Source organism: Cherax quadricarinatus, chromosome 22 (assembly GCF_038502225.1).
Source record: "Cherax quadricarinatus isolate ZL_2023a chromosome 22, ASM3850222v1, whole genome shotgun sequence".
NCBI classification, from domain to species: Eukaryota; Metazoa; Arthropoda; class Malacostraca; order Decapoda; family Parastacidae; genus Cherax; species Cherax quadricarinatus.
This window is the reverse complement of record NC_091313.1, coordinates 29,361,920-29,384,502: the sequence shown is the minus strand read 5'-3', so window position 1 is coordinate 29,384,502 and position 22,583 is coordinate 29,361,920.

Below are 22,583 nucleotides of genomic sequence, written 5' to 3'. Positions count from 1 at the left end.
ATTCCCACCTTCACTCACACTCCATTAATTCTTACTTCACTTGAACCTCATTGAATAATTCCCTCATCACTCAAAACCTATTAATTCCCACCTCCCCTACACCCCAATAATTCTCCACCTCACCCACACCCATTATTTTCTGTCTCACCCACACTCCATTATTTCCCACTTCACCCACAACCCATTATTTCCCTCTTTCCCCCACATTAAGTCCCATCTCGCCCACTTTGGTCTTTTATGGGCTGAACTTGACATAAATTAATATCACCATTACATTGGAAACCCATGATCGATGGAGTGCCAGAGTGAAGAGTGCCAGAGTGAGGAGTGCCAGAATGCAGAGAGCGCCTGGGAACACAATGCCAGAGTGCAGTCTGTGCCAGGGAGCAGAGTGACAGGGAACAGAGGGGTGATAGGAAACAGAAGGTGACAGGGAGCAGAATGCAAGGGAGCAGATAGTCAGGGGGCAGTCATAGGAAGCAGAGTGTCTGGGTTACATGAGAGCAGGGTAACAGGGAACAGAGGGTGACAGGAACAGAGGGTTTCAGAGTGCCAGAGTGCCAGAGTGCCAGAGTGAAGTGTATGTTACTGGCAGAGGACTTATGGTATTTCCATGTACGCTAATTAGCGTAAATAAAAAAAGAAATGTCAGAGAGAGAGAGAGAGAGAGAGAGAGAGAGAGAGAGAGAGAGAGAGAGAGAGAGAGAGAGAGAGAGAGAGAGAGAGAGAGAGAGAGATAAGCTGATTTAGGTAACAGCTCTTAGCTTGTAAATAAAATTAGCAAGCTTAACCTAACCTTGTAAAATCCCGTGTAAAAAAAGAAACTTGTTTTGCTTTCGAAAGATTTGCATCAACATACCTTGCAATGTTACGGCGTCACCGGTAGTCCAGCTGGCAACACGCATCCACCAGCACAGAGAGTAAAGCCTCCAGCGTTAGCAGACAGCAGGAAGAAGAAGAGAGGCAACGAGAAATAACAAGGTGGAGGAAAGAATATCTGGAGCAACGGTAGACAGCGTGAACACAATCAAAGGAGTCGAGATGAGAGCTGCAGGAACTTACATTACCAGCAACAATAGCACCAGAAACTTAATGGGCACTACCTGGCTCTGTAATGACCACAGAAGCAGCAGCAGCATCAGGCCTTGCTAATGGCCACAGCAGCAGCAGGCCTTGCCAATGACCACAGCAGCAGAAGCAGACCTTGCTAATGACCACAACAGCACAAACAGAACTTGCTAATGGCAGCAGCAGCAGCAGCAGCAGGAAGCACTGCTAATGACCACTGCAGCAGCAGCCTCACCGCTACAACCATTAACAGCAACATCAGAAGCTGTATCACAAGAACCAGAAGAATATCAGCACCACAAGCAGTAATAGAGTGGTATCACCCCAAACAGCAACATCAGCAGAAGAGTAGCACCGTCAGCAACAGCAGTAGAACAGTTTCAGCACAAGAGCAGTTAAACAACAGCAGCAGCATGAGAGACCATCAGCAGGCACTAGCAGTGACAGCAGCAGATGTTGCGCAATAAGGCAAGTACTCATAGTAGTAAATGTCACGAGGCAACAATAACATTGATTAAGTTTTCCTCTCTAAGTCTGGGTTATTATTTGACTGACAAGGATTACTAGTGTCCATGGGAACCCATCACAACCCAGGGCCACCTAGGGCAACCCAAGGCAACCAAGGGCAATCCAGGGCTGTCTGTCACACTCTTCGCCTCTTTTCTCTAACCCATATCTCTCTCTCTCCTTGTCGCTATCCATTTTATCCCTTCTATACTATCTCTTCCTCTCTGTGCATTATTATTATTACTATTATTATTATTATTATTATTATTATTATTATTATTATTATTATTATTATTATTATTATTATTATTATTATTATTATTATTCACAAGAAAGCGCTAACTCGAATAGGTCATACAGAATCACTTGTTCTCATTCGAAGCTGTCATTGTTCGTCCCTTCATGTTTCCTGTCTCAAGCGCTCTCCTTATCATCGTCTCTGGTGTTAAGAGAGACACCACGTTACGATAAACTCGTCATCTCTTGCATAAACTGCGACACAACTTCAGATATTAACACAAACACACTACTTCTGATGTCAAAGTTTCTTGATCACCGCTGGTTTCCAGCCAAATGAGCTGCTTCCACCTCCCATTAGCCCCGTGTTTCAGTGTATTACTCTGACAACAGTGAAAACACACGTAGGAGGGAGGACGTCTTTAATCAAGCCAAGTTTCGGTGTAAATATCGCTTTATCAAGTCTGTATTGAACCTACGCAAGTATCGGAGAGCCTTGTCGCGTGGGATGGAAAGTAGGATCAGCTGAGTAGTTGAGAAGGGATCAGGAGCCATGGAATTATTCCGCTGCATTATCTTGTGCGGGATTTGATTTTGATACTGGAGAATGTTGCTTTTTAGGTTATTTGTAGTACCTAGAGAAAAATATGCACTCGTAATTTGTCTGATATTCGTTATTATCTACAAAAGAAAATATTAAAGAGATCCAAAACTCAAAATTTTCAGAAAAGTTATTTCAAGAGGAGACTCTTTTACGTCATTTTTTTTATCTGTATGTCACTACATGCAGTGAAGTCCTGGACTTCAAAGGGGAATTAATAGGAGAGCAAAGGTGAATGAAAATTGTATTGTGGAGAGTAGGAAGTACTAAATATTCACAGAACACTGAGGCCAAACATACATTCTGAACTATTCAGTAAAAAAAAAAAATTCTCATTTACATGAACACTAACTACTCATTAGCTAAAATTAGCTCCTCTCCCCGAGTCACAATTCTTTTTCCCACAATCCCACATATTTTTGTAATTGGTCAAAATACGTAGCATCTTTTTTTTTTTTAAACTATCAACTGGGATGATTTAAAATGTGGACTGAGAGAGGCGATTGAGGTCCCGACAGGAACCTCTTTCGCAGTCAGTAAAATCCTACTTGTGACACAACATTCAGGAGAAGAGGGTAAGTAGGTAGTGAAGAAAGGTCACCTAGGGGTGCGTGGTGTGTAATGTTCTCCCAGGGGTGTAGGTGGCATGGGAGGTTCGCCAAGGGGTGTGACTGGAATGTAAGTTTATTCAGGTACACACAAATACAGTTACATAGATTATCATATAGCAGCATATGTGTAGAGAACCTGGGATAACCCAAAAGAGTCAGAGTGACTTATTTCCATTGGAATGTTCGTCCAGGGGTGTAATTGGTAAGGAATGTTAGTCCAGAGGTGTAATTAGTAAGGAACATTCGTTCAGGGGTGTAATTGGTAAGGGACGTTCGTTCAGGGGTGCGATTGGTAAGGAACGTTCGCCCAGAGGTGTAATTGGTAAGGAATGTTAGTCCAGAGGTGTAATTAGTAAGGAACGTTCGTTCAGGGGTGTAATTGGTAAGGAACGTTCGTCCAGAGGTGTAATTGATAAGGGACGTTACTCCAGGGATGTAATTGGTAATGGAGTTTGTCCAGGGGTTTAAATGGTAATGGAGGCTTGTCCGGGGGTGTAAGTGGAAAGGAAGGCTCGCCTGGGGATTGGAGGTAAGGATTGTGTCCGGTTATAGAATGGAAGGAAGGAGTAACAGTAAGGACTGTCTCAGCTCTATCTACCTGGAGTCTACCTGGAGGGCATTCCGGGGATCAACTCCTCCGCGGCCCGGTCCATGACCAGGCCTCCAGGTGGATCATGGCCTGATCAACGAGGATGTTACTGCTGGCCGCACGTAGTCCAACGTAGGAATCACAGCCCGGCTGATCTGGCACTGATTTCAGGTATCTGTGTCTGTTCTTGGACTCCAACCAACACCAATAAACCATCATTATACACGACTAACAAAATGATCTAAAGTCATCTTAAGACTTACAGTTACTGATCCCTCACAGCTGAGGACATCTTATCGTAATAACAACGCTTCCTAAACAAGTGCAATAAAAATTCTCAACGACGATATCATCGCTCACAGACTTACGTGCCCTTCATAGATCATAATCACTCAGGAAAATAATCTTCACTGTTGATTGTTGTATCCAACAATGTAGTAAGTAGTAAATCTTCATCCACACGAATGAATATCGGCAGCGTTTCACAGTACCACCTGTGAGACTCCATCCTTGATCTAACTGTTGCATGCTATCCCTTGGAACACATTCGTGTAGCTCATGTCCACAGGATGTTATAAACCTCGTGAGCTATTATACTCCCTAGTTCCCCTTTCCTGGTTCCTTTTAGCACCCGTCCCCAAATGCAGTCCCTTCACCATCACGCTCGCTGCCTAGCACCTTTTCCACCGGAATCCCCTCACCTAGCACCACATCCCCAGTACTATATCTCCCTAGCATCCTCTTCCCCAGTATATTCCTCTTCAGTACAGCAACACTTTCATCCCCAGTGCCTTCACCCTACAACAAAACCCCAACCAACGTCCTCTAGAGACATCCCTCGCCCCACATTAAACACCCCATCCAACGTTCCTTTCCAGTATTTCCTCCCAACATCACCCCACAACAACCACCCTACCACCGTCTACTGCCCATATCCTCCACCCCACAAGACCCCCACCAACGTGTACTACTCCATATCCCCACCACCCACCAACGTCCCCTGCCTAATACAGAGCATAGCTCCACTGACAGGATGAACTTGGATGCTGCCATCGCAATGACTTGCCTGGGCGAGTGAGAGGGGACGTCTGTTCCACCAACACTTCAGCTGCAGATAACTGGCTTCCTCATCTCTGCTGCTCTCTCCTGTCTAGCAGGAGCGCCGTCACACACTAACACACACACACACACACCACAACTCTGTTACCGAGAGCAGCTTCTGCGGAAAAAAAATATCCGGAAGGGAAGAACGAAGTGTGGCAGTTCCCTCTGGTACCATTCGCTTTGGATAATGCGAGATTTATAAGCAAAACGACGTGCGTTTTTTTTTTTACTCCCTGCTGTGATATTTTGTTGACGTCCGGTGAGTACGGACAGCTAACAGTTTTGAGTATTGGCTGAGATTATTAGAGTTGAGGAAGGTTGTAAACAGCGCAGACGCAACAGAAAACGGGCGCTAGGGATGAGGAATTCTAGCTCCTACACAGGAAATAGTCATTGTCCTCCTTAGTGCCTCCTGTCGTCTGGTTTATTGTACAGTATGTACAGCTGTAGGAGTACTGCCCAAGGTTGTGCGTGTGTGTGTGTGTGTGTGTGTGTGTGTGTGTGTGTGTGTGTGTGTGTGTGTGTGTGTGCGTGTGTGTGTGTGTGTGTGTGTGTGTGCTCATCTAATTGTGGTTGAAGGGGTCCCCGTGTGTGAGTGTATAAGTATGTTTATATATGTATGTACGCGTACGTGTGTATTGTAATATAATAATAATAATAATAATAATAATAATAATAATAATAATAATAATAATAATAATAATAATAATAATAATTTAACGTTTAAATGGACTATTAAAGAAAAAGAAGGTGCTGGTAATGGCGAGTGTCTGGTACCTCCAAATAACGTTTAAAACGATCACAAACATTTTCATTCCTCTGCTGTATACATAATACAGAACTGTACACATGATTTGCAGATATACCGTAATAAACATTGGAAATAAAGTTAAACGTACAATAAATTTGTTTAACTTTTTTTTTGTGGTGGATAGATGGGGTTGTTTTGTTTCGATCGTACAACAATTACAGTCATTTCTACACCTAGCGAACTTTGTCCACTGTTTACGAAATCAGTTTACTCAGTGGAATTCGTTATTTTCGAAATGCATTAAGTGAAGGGCCGTCGAGGTTTCATTTATTGATATTATTATTATTATTATTATTATTATTATTATTATTATTATTATTATTATTATTATTATTATTATTTCTGCATCATTACATAAAATTTAGACATGTATTATAGAGAGGCAGCATTCAGCATTAAATTTAGTTATATTTGATCTAGCTGTGGAACTGTGGATAAAAGTTCAGTGAAAGTAGAAGCGGTGGGCCCAGTAGACTCTTACCATTCCATCCGTTCCTGACCAGCCGGGCTGTGGTTCATATGTTGGATGAGTGCGGTTTGGTTGATTAGGGTCTGATCCACCTGAAGGCCTTGTCTAAGACCGATCAGCGGGGGGCACTGACCTCCGGAAGCGTCCTACAGGTATCCTTCAACCAGGACCCTAGTTGTCTCCAGGTTCCAACACTGGCGTACGGCAGTTTAACTGTTATATTGTCTCATCCAAGCACGCTCTGCCCTTAACTTCAGTTCACCAAATTAAATGTTACACTAAGTTCACTGGATCAAGTGTCGTAACATGTTCCAAATCCCTGTCACCAACGTCATTCCGCCGGCTTACGTGCACTGATGCTTCCGAAAATCCTGCCAATACCTTCACTCCATCGGATTAAGAGTTCTAAGGTGTCGAACACCCGGCCACTAACTTCACTCAGCCGCATCACCAATGTTATTATTCTCGAACACTTTCCCTACCCTCGTTCCACCGTCTCTCACGTGCTTTTATCTCGGGAAAACACATTACTGTTATTTTCTAGCGACCCAAGATTTTCGGTGGAGAAAATTTGAACGTGTGATGAAACTAAGTTACTGCCGTTGAAAGGAGAAGAGAAGGGAGGAGGAACGTAGGCAACAGCAGTAGCAGGAACACCATAAATAGTGGAAGCAAAAGCCACAACAGCATAAACAGTGGGAGCAGCAGTAACAACAACAAAGCAGTTGCAGCAACCACAGCAGCAGCAGCAATAGCAGTATTAGTAGTAAAAGGGGCAGTATCAACGACAACAGTATCAATAGCAGCAATAATAAAAGCACAAAATCAGTAACAGCAATATCAGTTGCTGAGCGAAGTATAGCACCCAGAATCTGGCATTCTGTCCAAGCAAGGAGTAAATAACAAGGGTTCTGTGTTAGTCACATTTATCTCAGTACGCTCAGTGCTAGGTGTAAGTATATTAATTAATATCTTTCATTGGGATTACATACAAGTTACGAACAGAATGAAATAGATTCGGGTGGGCCCAGCTTTGGGAACCAGCCATCAGCGTCCGCCGTTCATCCAAACTGACATGATCGGTAGCGGAGAGACTGATACTCTGCCCAGGGTGGGAGTGAAGAACATGGGTTCAAATCCTTACACAAACACACACACATACACACACACACACACACACACACACACACACACACACACACACACACCACACATGCTTTCGTGACCTCTCACATTATCAAGGAACTGATAATGTGAGAAGTCACGCACCTGGCCCATGGCCGGGTACCGAGAAAAGTGAAACTCTCGAAACTCTTCAAAGGTATATATATGTTTGTGTTTCATACACATATGCATATATATATATATATATATATATATATATATATATATATATATATATATATATATATATATATATATATATATATATATATGGCAGAGAGCATGCATAGTTCCTTTGTATAAAGGCAAAGGGGATAAAAGAGAGTGCAAAAATTATAGGGGGATAAGTCTGTTGAGTGTACCTGGTAAAGTGTATGGTAGAGTTATAATTGAAAGAATTAAGAGTAAGACGGAGAATAGGATAGCAGATGAACAAGGAGGCTTTAGGAAAGGTAGGGGGTGTGTGGACCAGGTGTTTACAGTGAAACATATAAGTGAACAGTATTTAGATAAGGCTAAAGAGGTCTTTGTGGCATTTATGGATTTGGAAAAGGCGTATGACAGGGTGGATAGGGGGGCAATGTGGCAGATGTTGCAAGTGTATGGTGTAGGAGGTAGGTTACTGAAAGCAGTGAAGAGTTTTTACGAGGATAGTGAGGCTCAAGTTAGAGTATGTAGGAAAGAGGGAAATTTTTTCCCAGTAAAAGTAGGCCTTAGACAAGGATGTGTGATGTCACCGTGGTTGTTTAATATATTTATAGATGGGGTTGTAAGAGAAGTAAATGCGAGGGTCTTGGCAAGAGGCGTGGAGTTAAAAGATAAAGAATCACACACAAAGTGGGAGTTGTCACAGCTGCTCTTTGCTGATGACACTGTGCTCTTGGGAGATTCTGAAGAGAAGTTGCAGAGATTGGTGGATGAATTTGGTAGGGTGTGCAAAAGAAGAAAATTAAAGGTGAATACAGGAAAGAGTAAGGTTATGAGGATAACAAAAAGATTAGGTGATGAAAGATTGAATATCAGATTGGAGGGAGAGAGTATGGAGGAGGTGAACGTATTCAGATATTTGGGAGTGGACGTGTCAGCGGATGGGTCTATGAAAGATGAGGTGAATCATAGAATTGATGAGGGAAAAAGAGTGAGTGGTGCACTTAGGAGTCTGTGGAGACAAAGAACTTTGTCCTTGGAGGCAAAGAGGGGAATGTATGAGAGTATAGTTTTACCAACGCTCTTATATGGGTGTGAAGCGTGGGTGATGAATGTTGCAGCGAGGAGAAGGCTGGAGGCAGTGGAGATGTCATGTCTGAGGGCAATGTGTGGTGTGAATATAATGCAGAGAATTCGTAGTTTGGAAGTTAGGAGGAGGTGCGGGATTACCAAAACTGTTGTCCAGAGGGCTGAGGAAGGGTTGTTGAGGTGGTTCGGACATGTAGAGAGAATGGAGCGAAACAGAATGACTTCAAGAGTGTATCAGTCTGTAGTGGAAGGAAGGCGGGGTAGGGGTCGGCCTAGGAAAGGTTGGAGGGAGGGGGTAAAGGAGGTTTTGTGTGCGAGGGGCTTGGACTTCCAGGAGGCATGCATGAGCGTGTTTGATAGGAGTGAATGGAGACATGGTTTTTAATACTTGACGTGCTGTTGGAGTGTGAGCAAAGTAACATTTATGAAGGGATTCAGGGAAACCGGCAGGCCGGACTTGAGTCCTGGAGATGGGAAGTACAGTGCCTGCACTCTGAAGGAGGGGTGTTAATGTTGCAGTTTAAAAACTGTAGTGTAAAGCACCCTTCTGGCAAGACAGTGATGGAGTGAATGATGGTGAAAGTTTTTCTTTTTCGGGCCACCCTGCCTTGGTGGGAATCGGCCAGTGTGATAATAAATAAAAAAAATATATATATACATATATATATTTTTTTTTTATTTTTTTTATTATCACACCGGCCGATTCCCACCAAGGCAGGGTGGCCCGAAAAAGAAAAACTTTCACCATCATTCACTCCATCACTGTCTTGCCAGAAGGGTGCTTTACACTACAGTTTTTAAACTGCAACATTAACACCCCTCCTTCAGAGTGCAGGCACTGTACTTCCCATCTCCAGGACTCAAGTCCGGCCTGCCGGTTTCCCTGAATCCCTTCATAAATGTTACTTTGCTCACACTCCAACAGCACGTCAAGTATTAAAAAACCATTTGTCTCCATTCACTCCTATCAAACACGCTCACGCATGCCTGCTGGAAGTCCAAGCCCCTCGCACACAAAACCTCCTTTACCCCCTCCCTCCAACCCTTCCTAGGCCGACCCCTACCCCGCCTTCCTTCCACTACAGACTGATACACTCTTGAAGTCATTCTGTTTCGCTCCATTCTCTCTACATGTCCGAACCACCTCAACAACATTATATATATATATATATATATATATATATATATATATATATTTATATATATATATGTATATATATATATATATATATATACATATATATATATATATATATATATATGTATATATATATATATATATATGTATATATATATATGTATATATATATATATATATATATATATATATATATATATATATATATATATATATATATACATATACGTATATGTATACATTTCAATTCAAACAATTCTATTCCAACACATTTCATCAGTAGCTTCGAGTCATTACTTTCAAATCCCCAGTTTTCCAAAGCACCCGTAAATTTTTGAACTAATTAAGAAAAAAATACAATTTGTTTGCGGCTTCCTACCCCTTCCATTACACCAACTACTGACACTGGAATCACACTTAGCAAATTTCCCACTAAAGTTCCCCTTAGTCACCTCAAGCTAACAACTTTCTCCCCTCTTTTCTCTTCAGTTAATCCTAATTCTACTAATTTTCTATCCTCATTACAAGAGTTTTGAGTGCTCCCAGTTCCCCTTATTTAACCTACTTACCAATTTATTCCTCCCTTCCCCCTCGTTCACCTCCGCCCTGACTGTCCCCTCAAATTAGCATCCATTGTTCCACTTCTCCCCTTGTGGCGGTGAGGATGACAGGCTTCCCCTCGGGGCGTCCTGCTGAGGCCAAGATTCACCATTGTTTTGACTTATTCACTTGAAGGGAGGACGCCCCTTTTCATTTTCCCTTCTTCTTTCTCCTAATCCACAACCTACTCATCTTCCCCCTCCTTCGCCCCTTTCTGCTCTTCCTTCATTTCCTTAGCTCTCTCTCCTCCTTCTCCTCGTCCTTTCTCTCCTTATTTCTTCTTCACTTTCTGCTTGTTTGTTTCCTCCTGCTAATCCTTTTTCACTTATTCCCATTCCTTCATTTTCTACACTTATTCCTCATCCTCTTCCTCCTCCAGTTATATATTGCTTCTGTTATTGTTTTCGTTAATAAATTTAATGTATCATTAGTGAATATATCTGTTTATGTACGTATGTTCAAAAACTAATAATTACTGTGTCTACGATCCAGTCCATAATTTAACCACTGAATCCTAAACAATTCAAGATTTACGCACTGGCTTGGAGTTTTACGACTCACACGCCAGGGGTTTAACCCTCACCCGTTCCGTGGATTGCTATCAACAGCTTTCCACCCCAAGCAAATCTTCTGTAAGCCAATTTCTTTCACTGATTAAATGTACTTTAACTTCCACAGACAATTTATACTACCTTTTTTTTATATTTGGACATATCTTAACCCTCTAAGGGATCTACTTTAATAAACAATCGTAGCTCTGCCGTAAATAACTGAATTTTGCCAGAATTTGTACCAAATGTAATATTTTCACCTATTATCAAAATTCTAATTGTAAATAATTACTGTGTATCCTTCCTGCCCGACTGAACCATGGCTGGAAACCTATGTCTGCATGTTAGTCTGCCTGGCTACATTCCTCTCTCTTGATCTCCCTGCCTGCTTGCTTGCATTTTTTTTTTGTCTTCCGTCCTGCCGACTGTTTGTCTTTCTGTCTGCTTCATAAACTGCCTGACTTTCTAGACGTAGCGTCACCGAGACGACATCCCAGCAGCTCCAATATATAATTCCACAGCATTGTGGCAACACAATACGTTTATATCAAAATAATCTTTCGTCTTAAACGGCTTGGGAGTTTCCGCCACTTTGGAGGTTCAGGTGAAAACCACCAGAAATCTTGAAGAAGTGAATTATATTTAATTAATTCGAGCATCTGGCTCAATCAAAAAAGTTCGATGTCTAGTTAAGGCAAAATCTACATGAAAAGTTTCCATAAGTCAACTATCTTTATTAGCTTTGCAATAAAGATGTACCTGAATATTAGTCGACTGTTATGAGTCGCATCTTGAGAAATAGCAAATTATTAGCTGGAGTTTAGGGATTCTTTCCCATTTAAAATGCAATGGAGAGAAATTAGTTGATTACTGCAATGATTACATGTGTTTATAGAAAGTGTAACCTCAACTCTGTTATGTATATGCATTTCGAACGCAAAATTTAACATACCCGTATGGCCAAAAAAAAAAAAAGCTACAAACCATTTTGAAAGTTCGGGCTTTGAAATGAGATTAGTAACCGCGCTTAGCCAGTAAAGATACAGTGACAAAAAAAAAACAAATTTCGCACGTAAGGCTCCAAGTTCAACTTTAGAAATATACTGTGGTAAGTTGCGTTATAACTTACCCATTAAATTAATGAACACATAACTTGAGGAGTTTCTAAAAGAGTTAACCTATAACTTCGGGTGTTTAAGAATAAAATGGCAAGTTTAGGGGGAGGAAAATATATTAAATACTGTAGAGTAATTATTGGTATATTGATATTTAAAGGTTAATTATCGGCGGAGTTTACCGAGCTGCAGCGAGACTAGAGTTATTGGAGTTACTGTGACTGTCTGTCTGTCTGTTTTAGTGTTTATCTCTCACCTTCCCTTTTTTTCACTATTAATTCCTCTTCCTAAACTTCCTTCCTTATCCTTGTGCTTTCTCTCCTTCTTCATCCTTCTTTTTTGCCTTCTCCATCTCTTCCTTCCTCCTCTTTCCACTTCTTTCCCTTGTGTGGGTTATCTGTTACTTATAATCCCTCAGTGAATAGATTCTTCAACGAGATGAACCATATTGGTGTGATTATTTAGGAAATTAAATTAGTATAACGCAAAGCGGATGGTCCTAATATGCTAAACCGCCTTTATGAAATCATACGCATTAGACGGGTGTTTCATTATTAAATTAGTTTGGAGTAATATAAAGAAACATATGTACCTAGTTGTCCCCAGGAGGGTACGACCAGTCATTGTGGTCGTCAGAAAAAAATTCGCTAAAAGAGACGTTGACAATCTTTCTCCATCTGCGTATCAGTGGCTCCCCTTCCCGTCCTGGCGTGAGTTCTGCAGATTTCTCTTCCTTAGCTTCCTCGGTTCAGGTTTAGCATAGCCTCTCTCTTTCGCTCCTGCTGTTGGTGTTGCAGGTCTTCCCTGTCTTCTCTGCTGTGGTTGAAAGTCTTCTCGTTGCTGAGGGAGGAACAAGCCCATGTCCACTGTCCTGCTTGCAGCCTCTCGTTACACCAGGTCAGGTTGTTGATTCGCCTTACGCCTAATTCTAGCCCAGTTGCAAGACATATCTGGGCAGCCTCTATGCGTCACACCAGCGTCTTGACGACCTCCTCTCCAGCATCTTGATGACTTTCGTCTCGTTCACGCAACCGCTGTTTACCAGCATTCTTTTATTTCTTTCTGTCTCTGTCTGTCTGTGTGTCTCTCTCTCTGTGTGTCTCTCTTAGACTGTGCAAGACTTTCAACTCTCTACTTCATGAATAAAAAATATTATCAGAAGAAAAGAAAAAAATTTCAAGAGGGAACTGGATCAGTACCTGAAAAAGCTGCCCGATCAGCCAGTCTGAAAAGATTATGTTTTCCTGCTGGCCTCTGGCAGTAACAGCCTCGTTGACCAGGCCACTGAGTACTTTTAATAACAAAATGTTAAAAACAGCCCTAGACACTAATTCTACTAAACCAAAGTTATGAAATATATATATATATATATATATATATATATATATATATATATATATATATATATATATATATATACAATACAGAAATAACCCGCACATAAGAGAGAGAAACTGACGACGACGTTTCGGTCCCACTTGGAGCGCAAAATATTGTTATCAAAATATGCATAAAAAACACTAAACCAGAAAAATGGATAAAATATTCATAAAACACTAAACCAGAAGAACAGATAAAATATTCAAAAAAAATGCTAAACCAGAAGAATAGATAAAATATTCATAGAAAACATTAAACCAAAATAGATGAAATATTCATACAACACACTAAACCAGAAGAATAAACATGCTTGACTCAAGGAGAAAAGTAGATCCAGTTTCATGGATCAAGAGCCGTTCAGTGGCATCAAGGCACCTTTTCTTGAATCACAGTAATGTGATTTACGATAAACAAAATTAAAAATTCTGAAACTGGCAGATAGAGGGGGAAAAAACGAAGAAATATGAACGCCAGAAAGAGACAGAAAAGAATACGAAGATGTGGATAAGGATGATATCTTACCCCCCGTGGACAGGCTAAACAAGAAGCCACAAGTGTAAACGATGTGTAAACGATGATAAACGTAGCGCATTACGGAAACTATATAATATTTCTTAAAAATTAGTTTGTTAGACCGCTGGCACGGGATACAACATGAGGATGTATGTGCCGTAACCACTGTTTAAAAAGAGTATAAAGGCAAATAAATTGTAAGATCGAAAGTTAAGATACATGTGCAACATCTGGTTGACTTTATTGTAGACGTTTCGCCAACCAGTGGCTTTATCAATACAGATTCTAGGACATAACTTGAAGACAGTAGAACTATATACAAAAGATGAGGTAATCAGTCCCTCAGTCTTGGAGTGGAGAGCACCGTGGTCGGAGATAATCTGGAGTAAAGGCAAGAAGACTGGCGGTTATATAGGCATCAGTGGATAGGGACGTGTAGCAGACTAGGGCATAGTCACTGGTAGTCGGGATTCCCCAGTGGAAGTAGGTCCTACCCTAATGGATAGTTCAGAGGACATCTACATGACCTTTTTCACGGCTACTACAACTAACTCGACCCCTGCAACCACAAATAGGTGAGTACAAATAGGTGAGTACACACACACACACACACACACACACACACACACACACACACACACACACACACACACACACACACACACACACACACACACACACACACACACACACACACACACACACACACACACACACACACACACACACGGCTCTAAGGTATGTCACATGAGATCTTTGGCAACGCTAAATGGGACCCTGACGCAACACAAAGGACACTAGCCACCCTGACGCAACACAAAAGACACTAGTAACCCTGACGGAACACAAAGGACACTAGCCACCCTGACGCAACACAAAGGACACCAGCCACCCTGACGCAACACAAAGAAGACTAGCCACCCTGACGCAACACAAAAGACACTAGCCACCCTGACGAAACAGAAACGACACTAGCCACGCCAGTTGGTCTTTCTCGAAGCCTAACGGGGCTCTGTAGAAGCCATACACTGTTCTTCAGCGTGGGCAACAAGAGCTCTCACGACACATACACAATAACAAAACTACACAGTCCCAAGTCGCGTTTATGATGAAAAAGGAAGACATTAGCCACAGAGGCGGCGACAGCTGGACCCGATGTAGGGGAAACAATGTCCGTTTCCCTCTCCACAGTTGCGCCTGTTATGTGTCCAAACCACGTGAGGTCTTCATTACCCCTGGTTATCTTGTGAGTGTCGATCTAGACATGGTCATCCCCACGTCGAGCTCCTCGATAAACTACTTGTTATCGCCCTCGTGAAACATGGATGTTTTCCTTAATACAGAAGCGATATCACATACATTGACGATTGTTACGTGTAAAATGAAATATCACATATGCTAAGGAATATCACATACATACACATGGAATGTAATATAAAAAGGAATATTAAATGTAAAAAGAATACTATGTTCACATGTTAATATTACTTATATAATATCACATATGAAAAACTGTCACATAAAAAAGGGAATATAACATATAAAAGAATATCACAAATATATTTTTTTGCAGTAATTCCGGTTATTAGATGGTTTTCACAGCGCCTTGGGAAGGGTCACACAGAGCCTTGGGAATGTGAGGTAATCAGGTTTGCTCGTACGAAAGGTTAACTCTGTTGCCTTGATTCAAAAGCTCGTCCCTGGACCCCGACCTCTTGAACGCTGAGAACTTTATGAAGCGTCGCTCAATGTCTCCGCAACTCAACCACTCGCGAGTTTACCGGTAATTAAACGAACGGCGAGGATGCAACTATGCTTTTTTTTTTTTTGCTCGTGCTCGTCTGTTGAATGGTAAGAATTATTTTATCATACTCCTTGGCAAGAATTTATCCCAGTAGAGGTTATACAGCTTCTGGGTATGATCCAATGGATCAAGCCCAGATAAACTACAATTCCACAGCCGCCAAAAGTAGGCCTCAGGGATGTTGTTTCATCCTTGGTGGTTAACTAAAAGCCACTTTAACAGAATCAAAACAACCAATATATTATTTTACTTCGTGTACAAATCTTAACCCTGTAACACGTGCAAAAGCAAGCACTAGAGCGGTGCAGCCTTCCCCTTCTTCATAATTGCATCAGGACCTGTGAAATCCGAGGTCTCTCACTCTCTCCCAGATCTGTCTACTGCAAACACGTAAACTTGAAAATGGTTTATTTACGCAAAATCTCATTAAGATGCGGTGGAAAATTAAGACATGGCTGTGAAAAATCCACGATTGTTGTGATTGATTTTTTCTCAAGAGCAGAGCTGAAACATGCAAGTCCGCAGGCTAACTTTCTAACCTAAAACATCCAAGTCATTCCTTTTCCTCTCTGGGTATAAAGTTCTTATACATACATACATATATATATATATATATATATATATATATATATATATATATATATATATATATATATATATATATATATATATATACATATATATATATATATATATATATATATATATATATATATATATATATATATATATATATATATATATACATATATGTCGTGCCGAATAGGAAGAACTTGCGATCTTGGCTTAAATAGCAACGCTCATCTTGCCATATAGGACAAGCGAAAATTTGTGTATGCAATAATTTCGCCAAAATCATTCTGAACCTAACGAAAAAAATATATTTGATTGTGTTTGTTTAGTACTAAATTATTGTAAACGTATTTAAAATATATTTAGTTGGGTTAGGCTAAAATAAATTGCTCTTGTTATAATAAGGTTAGGTAAGTTTTCTAAGATTCTTTTGGTGCAAAATTAAAATTTTTTATATTAACATTAATAAAAAAAATATATCTTTAAACGTATAAGAGAAAATTTCAGAAAGGACTTAATTTTAAATGAGTTCTTGCTAAATGGCCAGTTTTACATATTCGGCACGACATATATATATATATATATATATATATATATATATATATATATATATATATATATATATATATATATATATATATATGCAATAAGGTCACAGTAAACAGAAAACGCTTGGAATTTCACTACTCTTTCACAGTGTTTCTTTTGCATATATATATATATATATATATATATATATATATATATATATATATATATATATATATATATATATATATATATATATATATATATATATATATATATATATATATATATATAAGAGAGAGGTGAAGGTTTATAAACTAAAAGAGGAGGCAGTTAGGGTAAGATATAAACAGCTATTGGTGGATAGATGGGCTAATGAGAGCATAGGCAATGGGGTCGAAGAGGTATGGGGTAGGTTTAAAAATGTAGTGTTAGAGTGTTCAGCAGAAGTTTGTGGTTACAGGAAAGTGGGTGCAGGAGGGAAGAGGAGCGATTGGTGGAATGATGATGTAAAGAGAGTAGTAAGGGAGAAAAAGTTAGCATATGAGAAGTTTTTACAAAGTAGAAGTGATGCAAGGAGGGAAGAGTATATGGAGAAAAAGAGAGAGGTTAAGAGAGTGGTGAAGCAATGTAAAAAGAGAGCAAATGAGAGAGTGGGTGAGATGTTATCAACAAATTTTGTTGAAAATAAGAAAAAGTTTTGGAGTGAGATTAACAAGTTAAGAAAGCCTAGAGAACAAATGGATTTGTCAGTTAAAAATAGGAGAGGAGATTTATTAAATGGAGAGTTAGAGGTATTGGGAAGATGGAGGGAATATTTTGAGGAATTGTTAAATGTTGATGAAGATAGGGAAGCTGTGATTTCGTGTATAGGGCAAGGAGGAATAACATCTTGTAGGAGTGAGGAAGAGCCAGTTGTGAGTGTGGGGGAAGTTCGTGAGGCAGTAGGTAAAATGAAAGGGGGTAAGGCAGCCGGGATTGATGGGATAAAGATAGAAATGTTAAAAGCAGGTGGGGATATAGTTTTGGAGTGGTTGGTGCAATTATTTAATAAATGTATGGAAGAGGGTAAGGTACCAAGGGATTGGCAGAGAGCATGCATAGTTCCTTTGTATAAAGGCAAAGGGGATAAAAGAGAGTGCAAAAATTATAGGGGGATAAGTCTGTTGAGTGTACCTGGTAAAGTGTATGGTAGAGTTATAATTGAAAGAATTAAGAGTAAGACGGAGAATAGGATAGCAGATGAACAAGGAGGCTTTAGGAAAGGTAGGGGGTGTGTGGACCAGGTGTTTACAGTGAAACATATAAGTGAACAGTATTTAGATAAGGCTAAAGAGGTCTTTGTGGCATTTATGGATTTGGAAAAGGCGTATGACAGGGTGGATAGGGGGGCAATGTGGCAGATGTTGCAAGTGTATGGTGTAGGAGGTAGGTTACTGAAAGCAGTGAAGAGTTTTTACGAGGATAGTGAGGCTCAAGTTAGAGTATGTAGGAAAGAGGGAAATTTTTTCCCAGTAAAAGTAGGCCTTAGACAAGGATGTGTGATGTCACCGTGGTTGTTTAATATATTTATAGATGGGGTTGTAAGAGAAGTAAATGCGAGGGTCTTGGCAAGAGGCGTGGAGTTAAAAGAAAAAGAATCACACACAAAGTGGGAGTTGTCACAGCTGCTCTTTGCTGATGACACTGTGCTCTTGGGAGATTCTGAAGAGAAGCTGCAGAGATTGGTGGATGAATTTGGTAGGGTGTGCAAAAGAAGAAAATTAAAGGTGAATACAGGAAAGAGTAAGGTTATGAGGATAACAAAAAGATTAGGTGATGAAAGATTGAATATCAGATTGGAGGGAGAGAGTATGGAGGAGGTGAACGTATTCAGATATTTGGGAGTGGACGTGTCAGCGGATGGGTCTATGAAAGATGAGGTGAATCATAGAATTGATGAGGGAAAAAGAGTGAGTGGTGCACTTAGGAGTCTGTGGAGACAAAGAACTTTGTCCTTGGAGGCAAAGAGGGGAATGTATGAGAGTATAGCTTTACCAACGCTCTTATATGGGTGTGAAGCGTGGGTGATGAATGTTGCAGCGAGGAGAAGGCTGGAGGCAGTGGAGATGTCATGTCTGAGGGCAATGTGTGGTGTGAATATAATGCAGAGAATTCGTAGTTTGGAAGTTAGGAGGAGGTGCGGGATTACCAAAACTGTTGTCCAGAGGGCTGAGGAAGGGTTGTTGAGGTGGTTCGGACATGTAGAGAGAATGGAGCGAAACAGAATGACTTCAAGAGTGTATCAGTCTGTAGTGGAAGGAAGGCGGGGTAGGGGTCGGCCTAGGAAGGGTTGGAGGGAGGGGGTAAAGGAGGTTTTGTGTGCGAGGGGCTTGGACTTCCAGCAGGCATGCGTGAGCGTGTTTGATAGGAGTGAATGGAGACAAATGGTTTTTAATACTTGACGTGCAGTTGGAGTGTGAGCAAAGTAACATTTATGAAGGGATTCAGGGAAACCGGCAGGCCGGACTTGAGTCCTGGAGATGGGAAGTACAGTGCCTGCACTCTGAAGGAGGGGTGTTAATGTTGCAGTTTAAAAACTGTAGTGTAAAGCACCCTTCTGGCAAGACAGTGATGGAGTGAATGATGGTGAAAGTTTTTCTTTTTCGGGCCACCCTGCCTTGGTGGGAATCGGCCAGTGTGATAATAGAATAAAAAAATATATATATATATATATATATTATATATATATATATATATACATTATATATATATATATATATATATATATATATATATATATATATATATATATATATATATATATATATACATATACATATATATATATATATATATATATATATATATATATATATATATATACATATATACATTAGTAGTGCTGAAGGCGGCTGAGTGGCACCTGCGGCTGAGCGGTCTCTTCCTGAATGGCTCCTTTTCCTGAGTGGCTCCCTTTCCTGAGCAGACTCCTTTTCAAAATTATATGCTAATGACCTTGACCTCACCCTCAACCCCCACCCACGACCCCCACCCATGACCCCACCCTCAACCCCCATCCACGACCCCCACCCACGACCCCCACCCACGACCCCCACCCACGACCCCACCCACGACCCCCCACCCACGACCCCCATCCACGACCCCCACCCATGACCCCACCCACGACCCCCACCCATGACCCCACCCATGACCCCACCCACAATGCCCACCCACGACCCCCACCCACGACCCCCAACCACGATCCCCACCCTCGACCACCTTATCCTCAACCCCCACCCACGCCTACCCGACTGGTGCCCCACCCGCGTGCCCGCCCTTGCGCCCGCCAGCGTCGTCCGGATCGCCCCCGCTCCCCGATTTTTTTTCCGATTTTTTTCGAATTTTTTTGAATTTCATTTTCTTATGATGTCCTCGGATCAAATTTTTGAGGTTCCCCCTCCCACTTTCACACCCATCCCAACTTTTTCGATTTTTTTTTTAATTTCTTATGATCTCCATCTCCTCGGATCAAGTTTTTTGGATTCCCCCCTCCCACTTTCACCCCAAATATTCCTCCTCCATCTCCTTGGATCAAGGTTTTCTCGATAATACAAAGACTCCATCTCCTTGGATCAAGTTTTTGGATTCCTCCTGTGGGTACCCCTCCCACCACCCACCTTCACCCCAAATATTCCTCCTCCATCTCCTTGGATCAAGGTTTTCTCCTCCATCTCCTCGGATCAAGGTTTTTGGGTTCCCCCCTCTGGGGGTAAGCATTCAAATGAACTCCCACTTGTATCTCAAATTCCCTGCTCCAATTCCTCGGATCAAGTTTTTGGATTCTTATGATCTCCTTGGATCAAGGTTTTCTCGATAATACAAAGACTCCATCTCCTCGGATCGAGTTTTTGGATTCCCCCTCTTGATGTTGATGATATTTTGTGTCTTATGCCCAAAAATGTAGATATACACCATTTTCTTGGAAAATTAAATAGCTTAGCCCATTCTATAAACTTTACTATTGAGTTTGAAGAAAATAACTCATTCCCTTTTCTAGATGTTTTAATTATTAAGGGTAATAATGAATTCAAATTTAAAATTTACAGAAAACCTACAAATAACTGTTCCTATGTCCACTATTATTCCTCGCATCAAGATAGAGTCAAACTGTCTGTTTTCTCATCAATGTTTTTGAGAGCTTTACGAATTTGTAGTCCTGAGTTCATAGATGAGGAAATATCCAAAATTTATGAAATAGGTAATGATTTAAAATACCCAAGAAATGTAATTGATAAATCTTTTAAAGTTGCTAGAAACACTTTTTATAATCCAAAAAGGGGCAACCAGCCTTATTCAACTAAAAATATGTTGGTTCTCCCTTACCATGAAAACTTGGTTGATATGCCTTCTCTTCTTAAGACTTTTAATATTAAAGTTGTATTCAAAAATCTTGATACAGTAAAAAAACTTTTGATAAAGAATTCCCCCCAAAATGCTGATGGATGTGTCTATAAGATTCCTTGTAAAATTTGCGATAAAGTTTATTACGGTCAAACTGGTAAAATTCTCGAACTAAGATTAAAACAACATAAATATAGCATTAGAACTGGACAAGATTCCAATGCTCTATTTATTCATGTAAGAGATTTTAACCATCCAATTGATTTTCAAAAAGTTGAGAAAGTAGTATCAAGCAAGTCCATGGTCGACAGGAATATAATTGAATCTTGTTTCATAAAAAGCAGTTTTGACAATAATATGAATATTTCCTTTGGTTTATATAAATTAGATCCATTTATAATTAATAGAATTTGGGAAGAATTTAATAATACACTGGATCAAATAGAATAGCTTGGGGGTGAGTTTTGCAAAGGACCTATCCAAGTTGGCTCGCCGCGCGTCACGTGTTTAACCGTTGTGGGATCTGATAGTGAGGTGCTGGCCGACCCCTTATATAGCTTCCTTGGATGCTTCACTTTCATAGTTCCTTGATAATGTGAGTAGTCACGAAAGCGCTTGGAATTTCTCTATTCTTTCAGAGTGTTTGTTTTGCATATAATATATATATATATATATAATATATATATATATATAATATAAATATATATATATATATATATATATATATAATATATATAATATACATATATATATAAATATATATATATATATATATATATATATATATATATATATATATATATATATATATATATATATATATATATATATATATATATTAAATGAAATGTTGTAATAATGCGAATAGGTAAAATTGGAATGAAAAGTCAATCCGACCTTAAAATAATCACCCATTAACATTTTATTTAATATTTTTTTTTATCTAAGACAATATAAAATTTCGTAGGGCATTTTTTTTACAGCAAACACAGCTTTTGAATGGTTCACTCTTGGACTGTGCTCAGTGAAAACACAAAGGCCATAGCGGCTGAAACCAATTTACTTTGTCAACAGAGATCTCTCAGTCAAGTGCCTCACACAGAGTGGCTCTGAGAGTGGATCATCACAGTGCCTTATGCAGGGTGCCACTAGAAAAGACTCATCACCGTGCCCCACCCTCCTACCTCTCGTCTATCTGCCTGTCTCTGTTTCTCTCTCTTTCTCTCTTTCTCCATATTTTGTCTTCAGTGTCTCTCGTCTGCATCAAGCATCACCAGGGAGGCCAATGATGTGCCAGCACCTTATCACTGTGGGACACATCAGTGGGGTTCATTCTAACCCATGCTGTATAAAATATACCTGGTCAGATGAATCTTATTAGAACCAGCTGGCCGAAAGGTTAACGTACTGGCCCGTGAGTTTTAGGACTCACTTGGCATGGGTTCAATTCCCTACCCGTTCCATGAATTGCAATCTTATTTTTACGATTTTGTGAGTCATACTTGTCTTGTTCCTCACTCTCCCTTACTCGCTCGACTTCACTCACCGAATCTCACTCAGGTCTTCCTCACCTTTCCCTCACCTCACCTTCACCTCTCACC